Below are 14,206 nucleotides of genomic sequence, written 5' to 3'. Positions count from 1 at the left end.
ACATAAAACAAAATACACCACACCAAACACTGTATATTTTTTATGTTTTGAAGCAAGGATAAAAGTGGACAAAGCAACAGACTCCGTGTGGTAATTAATCTACATTTTGCCACGATGTTTTAATTGGATGTATTTAATACAATGATGCTATAGAAGATGCGTCAGTCTTACCCTTCCCAAAATGCCAAATGTGAATTCTACAGATTTTTCAACAGCAAGAATTCCTTAGACAAATCAAAAAGCATAGTTCGCTATGTTAAGTAGAAATGACATCTTTCTCACAAAGACCACCGCCAACAACAACAACGTTATTTAGGAGCCCAGAAACTCAGAGATAAAACTGAAGGCTTGAAACAGCAAAAGTATGGTTTCGGTACTCGCGGTGGGTAGAGTACATATAATCCATTGTATTTAAAGATACCCTTATTTGAAAAGACCATCTGATTTTAAGAGAGAATTGTATTTAAGGCAGGGGAATGGGCATAAACTACAACATATATAGTTCAGGATCCATCTACATGAGGGTTGCCTGCGATAGCCGTCCATAATTTGGCAATGAAAGACTAGAGAGAAAGCATCTAGTAATCACCACCCACCACCAACTCTTGAACTACCCTTTTACCAACGAATAGTGGGATTGAACGTCGACCCCACGGCTGTAAGGACAGGCATGTTTGATGGGACGGGGATTCGAACACGCAACCCTCGGATTACGAGTCGATGGCCTTAACCACCTGGCCATTCCAGGTCCGACGCATTGACCCTTAACATCATAGTGTCCATTTGAGATTTCCTCGTGAGGAAGATATATTGACTGTGATTGTGAGTATGTAATAATAAATGACAGCTCAGCCAACTTGTGAGTGAATGGGCTTATTCACATTGACAAAAACTCCAGAGGCGTGGCTGAGACAAATGTTTGTTTTGAATTTTGCGCAAAGCTTCACGAGTACTATCTGAGGTAGCCGTCCCTAATTTAGCAGTGTAAGACTAGAGGGAAGGCAGCTAGTCATCACCATCCACCGCTAACTCTTAGGCTACTCTTTTACCAACGAATAGTGGGATTGACCGTCACATTATAACGCTCCCACGACTGAAAGGGCAAGCATGTTTGGTGCAATGGGAATTCGAACCCGCGACCCTCAGATTACGAGTCGAACGCCTTAGCCCACCTGGTCATGCTGGGGCTGTTGAGGCAAATATGACCCACTTTTATACATAGATAGGTACATGCTGTTTTATGCATTATGTGAATCAAAAGCATTACGTAAATTTGTTTGTTTTTTTTTTACCTTATACCATATGAAATCTACCTATTTTGATTTGTGAGGACTTTTACTAGGTATATTTGTACAAAGACTCATTTGGATCGGTCCAATGACGGGCCTAAAATAATTATAAATTTTGACCTTTGTAAAATCAGTAAAGAGGCAGAAATTCAAAATCAATTTGTTACCATCTGTGAAACGTCGCATAATATTGTTGTTCAAAGTCTCAATCAAAAAAAGCTGACCTAAATATAAAGAAATGACAGTCTAATGCTACAAAATGTATTCCTCTTTGACACTTGTAAAATCTCAAAATAGTCCGTCTCGGGCTATGGTTGTGTCGTAAAATATCGCTGAACAAATTTCGTGTAGATTGGTCAAAATATGAATGAACAACAAGTCTAAAAGGCTTAATTTTGATATTTTTTCTACCTGTATTCTTTGTACAATCAAATGAAAATTCCACATGTCTGCTTAAGTTTTAGTAGTTTTAGTTTGTTTGTTTTAAATTTCGCACAAAGCTACACGAGGGCTATCTGTGCTAGCCGTCCCTAATTTAGCAGTGTAAGACTAAAAGGCAGGTAACTAGTCATCACCATCCACCGCCGACTATTGGGGTACTATTTACCAACGAATAGTGGGCTTGACCTTCACTTTATATCACCCCCATGGCTGACAGGGCGAATATGTTCAGTGCGACGAGGATTTGAACCCGCGATCCTCAGGTTACGAGTCAAACGCCTTAACCACCTGGCCATGCCAGGCCAGTTGTTTTTGCAAAATTCCCATATGCCAGCCAGATTTCATTTGAATTGGTGGAATATATAGTACAAGCAGATCCAATTGCGTGTTTTGTTAATGTTTGAACTCTCACCCAATAAAACCAGAAAAATAGGCTAAAATAAAAACAAATGATAAAATGTCTGAGCATATTCTCTCAAGGTATGTCGGACCAGAGGTAAAGAAGTGGTGTGGAACCATAATTATTGGAAGAAAAGAAAGAAACGTAGGAAATATTGTAGGGTCGGAGATATAAATATATAATGCACAATTTAGGCTATTTTTAATATGCTGAAATTGAATCATTTGATACAGTTGATACAACGAAACATTTCAATCCAACTATTCTGCGGCTTGAATTATGATTATCAATTCAAACGTCTTATTAACAGAATAATAATAAATAAATAATTATGTGTTAATTTTTGAAGAACATTAGATTGTGTTTTGTTCTTAGTTTGGTCAGTGTTGTTTAACTAAACATTTGTGGCGTGAGCATGAATTAAAACGGTCAATTCCACTATTCGTTGGTAAAAAGAGTAGCCCAAGGGTTGGCGGTGGGAGGTGATGACTAGTTGCCCTCCCTCTAGTTTTACACTGCCAAATTAAGGACGGTTATTGCAGATAGCCCTCGTGTTGTTTTGCGTGAAATTAAAAAAAAACAAACACACTTTAAATACCACGTTAACGAGATCCATTAATAATATGTATATATACTTTAGAATTTTTTTACTATTAATTGTTGGGAAGAAGAATCGAACAGCATCTTCTATAAAAATTCGCAGAGATTTTATTATTTTAAGCGTATGTGAACCCTCATATTTAATATTCAAGTGCACCTAAACCAAGCACTGTTAGGCTCAATGCGTTTGGAAAACGCTCAACTTACACGCAGCTGTGTATATACGAACAGTCTGATAAACGCAAAGGGGCTTCTATGAATTCTCTCAAGTACTTGCATTTTCACTTTGTCCTCTTGTTTATCAGTTCTGTGCAGCTTGACCCAGATGGTAGGCCGGAAGCCCTGAATGAAGCTGTTGGTGTTATGTGAGCGACTGCTCGTAACCCCTTTTTCTAATTCTTGTCTCTTTTCTTTTTTGAATATATAACATTTCTTTACAGTTTCGGGTTACCACGAGGACGTATATTAACAGAAACTTTTCTGATGTTTCAAGGATTCTTTACAATTCTGGTAGCAGTGATGTTTGGTTTCATTTGTTTTTTTCGAAAAAAAAAGGACACTTGAAAATATTTTTGTTCTCGTCATGATAATTGTTAATTTTGACCTAGCAATCAGAAGTCATATGCACACACACACATTCACTTCCCAAAGAGAACGAGTGTTGGTTTAATCTGATTCGTAAACGTTTTTCATTACTGAATGGCTCAGCGGTAAGCCTAAGAGCTTATAACGATAAAAATCAGGTTCTGATACCCGCGGTGTAAAGAGTACAGAAAGCCCCATTGTGTAATGTTGTACTTCGTTATAAACATTAGTGAGTGTTGCTACTTTGGGAGGCATGGCCAGGTGGTTAGGGTGCTCGACTTGTAATCTTAGGGTTACGGGTTCGAATCTCCATCGCACCAAACATGCTCATTCTTTCATTCGGTCAGTCCCATTATTCGTTGGTAAAAGAGTAGCCCAAGAGTTGGCGGTGGGTGGTGATGACTAGCTGCCTTCCTTGGAATCATATACTGCTAAATCAGGGACGGCTAGCGCAGATGGCTCTTGTGTAGCTTTGCACAAAATTCAAAAACAAACAGAACTTTCGTGGTGGTGATCAAGACAGGTGAGTGATGTTGGAAGTTTAGTTAGTTAGCCCACAGATAAGCCCTTGGTTAGTGAGCATGAAACTTTTAAAGTCAGGTTTATGCCATTACTGTTTATTAGATAAATATATATTCGGTTGAGAAAAAAAGTATATATTACAAATATCATTTGTAGTGCTCTCTAGTGGCACAGTGGTATGCCTACAGAGTCACACTGCTAAATACAGGATTTCGATACCCATGATCGGCAGAGCATAGATAGCCCATTGAGTAATTTTGTGTTTAACTGTAAACAAATAAACAAAAGCAACTGTGGTTTCAAAGAAACAAATAATTTTTTGTACTTGAGATGAATGAACACTGGGGAAATATTGACACGAGGGTTATCTGCGCTAGCCGTCCCTAATTTAGCAGGGTAAGACCAGGAGGAAGGCAGCTAATCATCACCACCCATCGCCGATTCTTGGGCTACTCTTTTACTAACGAATAGTGGAATTGACTGTACATTATAACGCCCCCACGGCTGAAAGGGCGAGCATGTTTGGTGTAACGGGGATTCGAACCCACGACCCTCGGATTACGACTTCAGTGCCTTAGCTACCTGACCATGCCTGGACCAACTGCTTGATATTCCTGAAGGTTGAACATAAGGCTCACAGCTGTAGTGGTAACACTCATAAGGGATTCACAAATAAATGCTTGGAAAAAATCACTCTGAAGCTAATATATATATATCAACCAAGTAAAGTGCACACACCTCTCGTAATTTATGGTTTACATATTAAACTGTACTCTAACGAAACATAAACACGATATTTTATTCTGTGTTTTAAATATCACTTGAATTACGTTTAAAACGTGTTGCATTTTTAAAATGGGGTGCAAAAGCTAAAAACAAATCATATAACCATATTTTTATGCACTTCGATATGTTTAACTATCACTGAAACTTTACTAAGGTTGATGTAACAGGTTCGAGTCCGGATCTGGAAAAGAATTATTTTAGCTTATTAGCTATTCTTTTCCCACAAGAACAAAAACAACTGAACTTATATTTACAAGAGTCTTACCCGACTTTGTATTTTCCACTCGTACATGATAATAATACGCCTTGCCCCATATAATCAGTTTTGCGTTAAATACATTACGCATGCGCTGGTATATGCAATACGACATTCAAAACGGTTATTAAAAACTGCATTTATAAATTTCAGCAACTTTCTGTTCTCTGGCATATTAAATTGTACGTAAACTTAGAGTTTTCCAGTTGACCCGCTTCTATACAACTATTCATTAACATTAATGGAAATCGTTCACAAACATAAGCACTCCCATGTGACTTGGTGTTATTCATGACTCATTTCTAGGTAAACACTAAAAAAATAATTTATGTTTTCGGGATGCTAAAAAAGTGTTAGGTACTTAGTATATGATGAATTTTATATACATGTACGTCCTCCAATCTACATACATATACATATATTAACAATACTGCTACCATAAAGACAAACTTATTACAGATAATGAGGCTTAGCGTTCGTGAGCTGACTAGCATACTCTAAAGATAATGCATTTAACTCACAAAGTAAGGATCGAAGATATAAGGTTTCAAATTTTCAATTTCAAATACGCCTTCGTGAATTTAACATAGATCAGTATAAAATATATGTGGTTTTAAATGAATATGTGTCTTTTAACTTTCTCCTTCCAGTTGATTAGTCATCACATAAAATAATCTGTATCGCTGGGAAGACAGAGACAAAACCATCTTCTATTTAATGTGTCAGACAAAGAAAGAAAAATTCTGTCTGCTGTTTTGGTCATTGTAATTGTTTTTTGTTTTGTTTTTTCCAAGTTGGGCTACATTTAAATCATTATTTGACAACTCAAACTATAAGAAGAGAAACCTGGGAATGGCTTGATAAATAAAACCCAACAGCTTCAAAATATTTCAAGCTCGAGAAATAACTGGTGAATTTAGAGGTTTTGGTAATTTTCTGTGCCCGAAACACGAACATGACCGATGTACACTCACACTCACATATATATAATTGGATAAAAGGGCAATGCTTTACTAGGATACTTGATCCAGCGAGGCTTTGTATTTACTAATAACTTTAAAAAACAGTCATCTAAAGATATTCACTCTTGTTATTGGCAAAATATATCATTATGTTAACTAGGAATATAATTACATTCAGTTTTTTTTATTCTATGAAAGATATGGGTATAAAACATAGGTGTTACATAAAAATGATAGCGATACTTCCAAATACAAAGCCGAATTAATGAACACTCCCCCCACTCAAACTAAGTAGCCCCCAAAGAGCCATCAAAATAATTTTCTAACCGGTGATGGCTGTTCCTAATTCATAATTTTCGTTTTAACCCTTTTTTCGCGGATAGACTAGTTTCAAGTTATTATCTATAAATATGCATCAACTATAAAGTTATTTTAATGAAATGTATGATGTGTGTGAATAAATACTTTCTGCCGTTTCTGTGCTGTTTTTGTTCGTCTAATTTAGAATGATCAACATTCAAATGCTATTTGTTCATTCATAATTATACAGCACATAAAAAACCTTTTATAGATTCCCCTTCCCACAGTCTCCGATATTTTAATCCGTCCTTGATCAAACACATATATATATATGAGTAAAACAGTTTAGTTTAATGCAAGAAGAATTATACAGAAAGATAATGAAACGATATTATATTAAATTTATTGTTGTATTGACCTGCGGTAGCTTTTTCAAAGTAGGCTAAACTCAGTGGTTTATTACACAATCAACTACAGAAAATAGGGTTAGAAAAATTGCGCATGTATTACTCACCCTAGACGGTCAGAGTCCTCAACACAGCTTCACTTCTCGTGTTGCCCATCATTATACAGTCACAATCACAAACTGCGATCAGCAGTGCTTTCGACTTTCGGCAGCAGATGGCGCCTATTTCAAGATGTTTCCATACATATAGATTTGCTTAAGATAAATAAGCCAGTGTCTATGTAATTATAAGGAGGAAGTGTGAGATAAAAAATATGTATATTTCAGTATTTGTAAATGTACGTACCTATGTATACATCTTGCTGTGTATATAGTTTATTCGTAAGTGCAACTTCGTAAATTACATTTAGATATTGTTATTGCACTCTCTGTCTGGTGGGTGGCTCAACGTTAATCCTGAAGGCTTATAGTTATAAAATTCAATGTTAGATCCATGCACAGATCAGATGTTAAGTTATGCAGCTTTATGCTTAACAACAAATAATAGTGTTAGTAAAAGCTCTTGCCAGCGTCATATGTCTGCAGTATTATAAAATATATATGTATACTTTTTTGTTTTAAATTTTGCGCAAAGCTACACAAGGGCTATCTGCGTTAGCCGTCCCTAATTTAGCAGTGTAACACTAGAGGGAAAGCAGCTCGTCATCACCACCCACCGTTAACTACTGGGCTACTCTTTTACCAACGAACAGTGGGATTGATCGTCACATTATAGCGTTCCCACGGCTGAAAGGGCAAGCACGTTTGGTGTGACGGTATATGTATACTTCGATGTATATGTGTTTATAATATTAGTACAACTGTTTGTCATAGTATGTAAAACGTATTAGCTGACAATAGGTGGCATAAATTATGCCATTGCGATAACAGCCACAAGATAAAAATTGCGTATGAGATTTAGTTGGACATTTAAATTGCTTCCATTTCTTTAGCAATGGGACTATAAAAGACGTTTATCAGAACTAAACACTTGATGAGATTTATTATCAGTGTTATTTTGTGTTAATAGTTCACTTTAATTGTTTTCATGGACATTGTTTCAGCTAAATATAACACAAAGAAAGACTGGTCTTATCAAACACAAAACTTTCAACTAAATTTTGTGTTAATTATTGTACTGCGTTTGGTTTATTATGATTATCAGAATACAAGAAACATAAACATCCATATATATAAAGTTTGAAAGGTTTTCATTACACAAACATTTGATTTCAATCTCTACAGACCTTCAAGGGAATATTATTGTCAAAAGTTACATTAAAACATCGTTTATATACCTTGGAATATTTATAGTGTAACGCATGTTAAGTGTTGTCTTATCATAAGCAAAATGTATCCCTTGTGACCTTTATGTAAATATAATTGTTGCTTGCTCGATTGTTATTGTATTTACACGATGGACTGGCTATCTGTGCTTTTCCAACCGTACATATCGAAACATGTTATTTTTAGCATTATAAGTTCTTATACTTACCGCTGAATCGCCAGGTCGCTGTGGAATTATTACATTTTATAACCCTATTGCATCTTTGAAACCTATCTGATTTAAGACTAGTGATAACACGCTAATATATATGTAAAGAATTACATTTATAATTAGAGATACGAAAAACACGGACTAGAAACCAGCTATTGGAGTTTACATATAATTAAAATTATCTGGCAATTTTCAGACATAAATTAAAATAATCGAAAAAAACTGAAATGTTTGTTTCGTTTGAATTGCGCGCAAAGTTACGCGAGGGCTATTTGCGTTAGCCGTGCCTAATTTTGTAGTGTAAGATTAGAAGTCATCACTACCTACTGCCAACTTGTTGGCTACACTTTTACCAACGAATACTAGGATTTCCCGTCCAATTATAACGCTCCCACGGCTGAAAGGGCGAGCATGATCGCTATGATGGGGATTCGAACCCGCAACCGTCAGAATATGAATCGAGAGCCTTAACCACCTGGCCATGCCGGGCAGAAGACTGAAACGAACCAACTCGAATTATTTACATAAAATGTCTTTGGATTTTATTATTTGCACATTGTGTAAGGTTTGAGATTTAGAAATTAAATACCACAAAAATATTTCATTAAAAGAAAGACTTATCAAAAACAAATCTTTCTGTTGGCACTTTTCTTTTTTTGTCTATAGATCCACGCATGAAAGAACGAACATTGCAAAACTCTTTTACTTCTTTCTAGATGCACATTTGAGTTGTATATAAATTTATTAAAAGCGTTTACATAATTTTTAAACAAATAAAGCAAAATCCAATAACGTCATCACGACGTGTTGTTTACTTTATTAATCTAATCTTAAGTATCGATTTAATAAATTATTGAGAGGCTTACGTGTATCCATCCACAACATAGGTTTAGAAATGTCAGAAGTTAGACAGCAGTATTTGTATCAAATAATGGATCCTTATTGTTCAAACTGGCGCAACGAAACTTTTGTAGCTCTACTTGTTACATTTATATAAATATTAAGGTTTTTTTATCTCTTGAAAATAATTGGTTACAATTAGTTTAAGTATTTGGTTAGTGCTTAAATTAATTTTTCCTAAAAATGTGTGCGGTTTTCTTATAGCAAAGCCACATTGGGTCTACCGAGGGGAATCGAACAATGATTTTAGCGTCGTAGACTTACCGCTGTACCAGTAATAGTATTGTTTTAAAAGTAGAGTTATTTTTATAACTTTATAAAACATACACACGCTGTTATTATTGTGTCAGTTTTATTTTACTTTAAATAGTATTATTACTGGCTTTCTCCGAACCCTAAAAAAATCACGGATTGGAGATTTCTAAGTAAATAAATAAAAGGTCCCAGCCTGGTCAGATGGTTAAGGCACTCGACTCGTAATCTGAAGGTCGCGGGTTTGAATCCCTATAACTCCAAACATGCTCGCCCTTTCAGCCGATGGGCGTTATAAAATGTCGGTCAATCTCACTATTTGTTGGTAAAAGAGTTGCCCAAGAGATGGCTGTGGGTGAGGATGACTAGCTGCTTTCTTTCTAGTCTTACACTGCTAAATTAGGGACGGCTAGTGCAGATAGCTCTCGTATAGCTTTGCGCAAAATTCAAAACAAGCCAAGTAAATAAAAACAGAACCTCCTATCGTTTTCTTTAGAGAGCTCTATTCACTAAACCCTACCTCTCTTCATCATGAAAAAAAAACAATCACGCATTGAGAAAATAAAAAAGTTTTCTCGTGCACTCTCAAAAACAAAATAAGTATGGAATGGTGGAAGATTATATTTAAAATGACTCATAATAGGAGTGTTACGTACAGATACACACATACAAATTTACAGATGGTTTTTATTCTTGATGACGAGAAGTCCAGTTGAAATAAAATGTATCTGAGAACGGCTGGTATGGGTATTAACACTTTTACTAATAAAGCAGAGAACAACGTTTCGACCTTCTTAGGTAATCTTCAGGTTAACAATGATTAACTTGAAGGTTAATCTGAAGATGACCTAGGAAGGTTGAATCGTTGTTCTCTGCTTTATTAGTAAAAGTGTTAATTAATACCCATACCAGCCGTTCCGAGATACAGATGACATTTATATATATTAGACCAGTTATCAAGGATAGTAGCAAATAATTCTAGGCACCAGGAGATCAAGGCATCACATAAACTAAACCATGTCGAGTAAGGACGTCCCAACAGAAAGGGTTGAACTGTATCGATTTATCTATTTCATGAAGCTGTCTTACTCTAATGGCTGTTTGGTCAGTGACTTCACAAATCTACAAATCTGATGTGACTTATTATAATTAAGGTATTTTCCGCCCCTTTAGGCTGATGTAACCTATACGGTTCCAGAATAGTTAAAAAAAAATCTAAAACATCCCATAGTAGTTAAAAAACAACAACAAACAAACACTCTATAACATCTATAATAGTTAAACTAAGCTGTCTAGACATTTCATTTTATACTATCATTATATGAACTATCAACAATATCAGGTTATCTTTTTGTTGCTAAGCCTAATATCAAAAATACATTGTTGGAATGTGGCGTTATGAAGCGATAGACAGTAACTTTTATATACACCCTTGTGCAAATTAATTGAAACAAGACGGAAAAATTACGATTTTTTTCAGTTTTTTGCGTTTTATTTCTGAGAATCCAAAAATTACTCAGAAATTAATACATGATATGACCGCCTTTATTTTTCAGAAGATCATTAATCCGCTTTGGCATCGAGTCCACGAGTTGACTGCAATCTTTACTAATTTTTGGATCGCGGTACCACACCTCAATTATGGCCTCAATTAGCTTGTCTTTCATAGTACAGTCTTTTCCCCGAAATCTTTCTTTACAAATCGCCCAAAGATTTTCAATAAGATTTAAGTCCGGAGAGTTTCCAGGCCAGTCCAGCACCTTTATTCGCGTTGTAGTCATAAAATTCTTCAGAAGTTTCGATGTGTGGCACGGAGCCAGATCTTGCTGAAAAATGCCAGATCCATCTGGAAATCTCTTTTTCAATTCTGGAACGACTCTTCTCTGCAAAACTTTGATGTAATGTGGTCCTCGCATCATACCTTCTACGATATGTAAGCCTCCGACGTCATAGTAGCTGAAAAAGCCCCAAAACATCTTCTTCAAGGGATGTTTTAAGAATTGATTGATGTGAGATTCTCGAAGTTTCTCACCTGGAGACCTGCGAACATGCAGACTTCTTTGACCCTGTACGACGAAATGAGTCTTGTCACTGAATAACACCTTCCTCCATTGTTCTTGCGTCCAGTTCTTGTATTTCAGATCCCATTGATACCGTTTTTTCCTCATTGAGTTGGTAAGAAGTTGTTTTTTGACTGGTCTCCTTGCCCTTCTAACACAATTTCGAATGACGTAATATTTCTCAAAATTTTGTCATATATCCCAAAAATAGATCAACCGTACTGAAAACACAGCTAATAACGCCGTCTGTGTGAAAAAATGACTATTAAAGGAAATCAGCGGGTCCAGCGAGCCTACACCGGCCGCCATGCTGAAAATATTGTAAAATGACCATTTGTTTCAATTATTTTGTACAAGGGTGTATATTACATTATTTTGTTTACGCCTTATATAAGCCGGCTTGTAAAAGGCATACATACCATAATAATTGTTCTCGTATCAAACAGCTTACATACTTAGTGTTCCAAACACCGTTCTGTCTTTTGTACCCCAGCGGGAAGTGCCGGATTTAAAGGGTGTACAACCCTACAATTGCATGAGAGGGGGGTTCAAGCTCAAAATAAAGAAGTCTCCAACATCACTATAGTACATGGGGCCTAAAAAGTCTAAATATGACCCTGCAAGTTGGTCTGGAGACCTCTGGATTGAGCGAAACGCGTCGTCGGCAATTGATATGACAAATAAAATGTGGTTTAAATGCTACTATTGTAAATATTTTCTGATTGTTGAAAGTCCCTGCGAAAATAAACAATAGATTTGGCTTATACAGTTTAAAAGTTTAACGAGCCTAATAATAACGTCTTACAACAAGTATAATTAGATTATTATTATCTTTTTATTTTAATATTATAACAAATGTATTTTAAAGCAAATTAGAAATATTTGTTTTTCATTTGTAGTATCTTTTACACAGTAAAATAGTGATAAAAAGTCTTTTTTTAACAATTTCTCTAATATGTCACTTTTAAACATTGGAAATGTCCGTTTTCCTACTTGAAAAGACCCCCAGTGGCACAACTAAAAATCGGATGTCGACACCCATGGTGGACTGAGCACAGACATCCTCTTGTGTTGCTTTGTGCTTAATTATAAACGACAACATCTACTTTTAATAGCCTTTGCATATTCTCCATCTCCTACCGCTTATTAACAAGTCTCGAGGTTTATAACACAAAAAATTGATGGGAAGAGTACAAATGAAACATTTTATATCTTCTTACTCATTAGATTTTCATTTAAAGTATTTTTGCTTCTATATTATAATTTTGCAATATTAAAGCATGGCGTATAGAAAAGTTGAGATTTCAATTTTTTTTTAAATATAGTGTATTAGCTAATTACTAGCTCTGAGAGGACGTTTACACGCTATTGTAATTGATATGTAGTAATCGGGAATTTTTCAACGTAAGGGTCAAGATGCGATAATAATCAACCCACTTGAACCAAAAAAATCAAGTGTTAATTTTAAATTTGGGTATGTGTTCGCTAATGTTAAAAGTAATGTTCAGTGGCTAAAGCAATAAAAAATAATTAAATTTTAGGGTATTGTGTAAGAGAGCAGAAATAAATAACATGAAATAATGATCTCGGTTATATAAAGTTACTATGAAGTTGAAAGTACGTTTTTGCAAGAGAGGCGGTTATTTATTCGTGAATTATTTTCTTCTCTTAAACATGATTTTCGTGAATAAAAATAATATGACGTAGGGGTGTAATCTATTCTTTAGTTCGGTATTTCCGCGCAACAGACTATTTTCACTGAAGCTACAGATCTTCAATTCTGCATGGAATAGTGAAGCAAATAAGGTATCATATAGGGTGAGATTTTACTAATATTTTTAGTTGGCCTTAATGCAGCATTATCAATTTTACTGACCTTCCGGTTAAACAATTATTGAAGCAAACTTTGTTTTATTAATTAAACTTAGACTATTTCGTTTTTAATGACTACTATCTATTATATAACAAGGATGTTAAGATTAGCTATGCCTAACTTTGTTGTTTTGGCTTGTCCTAACCTTAATATTCATGTCTGGCTCTTGGCATAGTTTATTGTCATTGTCTCACTAGGTTAGTACTCTCTCCTTCTCATCATTGTATTTTCTTAGAAGGTGGGAACTGGAATTAAAATATATATATATTTTGGCCATTTTATTAATTAAGAATTGTGCAGTAAGCCTATTAAAGCCAGTGGCAACTATTTTCTACTGACTGAGTTGTCATTACGATATTCGGCCTAGATTATTATCTACAGAAATGTATTAATAACGCATCATATAGCTTAGAAGTAGAATGTTGATCCGTCGTAACGCATAAATGTAAATTACAAATATTAAAATAAATTCACTATAACGAAAGTGCAAATGTTGAGAGGGTATATTATTTTTTTCTGTTTTATTTATCTTTTTTACTTGGGAATTTTAACTTTTTTGCGTGTTTTTTTATTTTTAGACTGTTGTAATGCTTTAGTGCCGCTTAACAAAGCACTGGTACTGTATTATAAAAAGTATTGAAAAAGTCAAACGTATTAGTAACTGATGAAAAGAGACACAAATAAGTTTGAAATTTTAATCAATGTGAAATTTTTTATGACTAGTGGACGAATCTTGTTCTTAAATACTTGTGTGAGGCCTAATTTTGAATATCAACAACGTAGCAGTTGCGTTTAAGACTAATCTCGCGTATCTAACAGGTTTTCGCAATGAAGTTGGCGAAGCATTAGAAACCAATAGGACTAAAGTTTGAGGTTGGGTATTGCTTGTGAGAAACAAAAAGGTATTTTAAAAATCCTCGTTTTCACACATTTTTAATTTAGAATCCGAAATGGTCAAGTTAAGAATAACGTGAAAAATTACAGCTAACGTTATCATTATCACAAATTTTAGGCTTGATGTGTGTAACGTGAAAAGT

General features: G+C 35.1%; 1 protein-coding gene across 3 annotated transcripts in view; it reads right to left on the bottom strand.

Moving 5' to 3' along the window:
• Window positions 1-6,744, bottom strand: part of LOC143230572 (zinc finger protein castor homolog 1-like) — a 222,030-nt gene extending 215,286 nt beyond the window's left edge. For 2 of the 3 annotated variants that reach the window (XM_076464350.1, XM_076464358.1), the window contains exon 1: window positions 6,656-6,744. The gene's annotated coding sequence lies outside the window, so the exon portion shown is untranslated. The remainder of the gene's footprint in view (window positions 1-6,655) is intronic. The other variant, XM_076464364.1, reaches the window with a different exon arrangement.
• Between the last annotated feature and the right edge of the window lie 7,462 nt (window positions 6,745-14,206).

This window comes from Tachypleus tridentatus, chromosome 10, assembly GCF_004210375.1.
Source record: "Tachypleus tridentatus isolate NWPU-2018 chromosome 10, ASM421037v1, whole genome shotgun sequence".
Classification (NCBI taxonomy): Eukaryota; Metazoa; Arthropoda; class Merostomata; order Xiphosura; family Limulidae; genus Tachypleus; species Tachypleus tridentatus.
The sequence above is the reverse complement of the archived record's forward strand: the minus strand, read 5'-3'. Positions and strand labels throughout refer to the sequence as shown.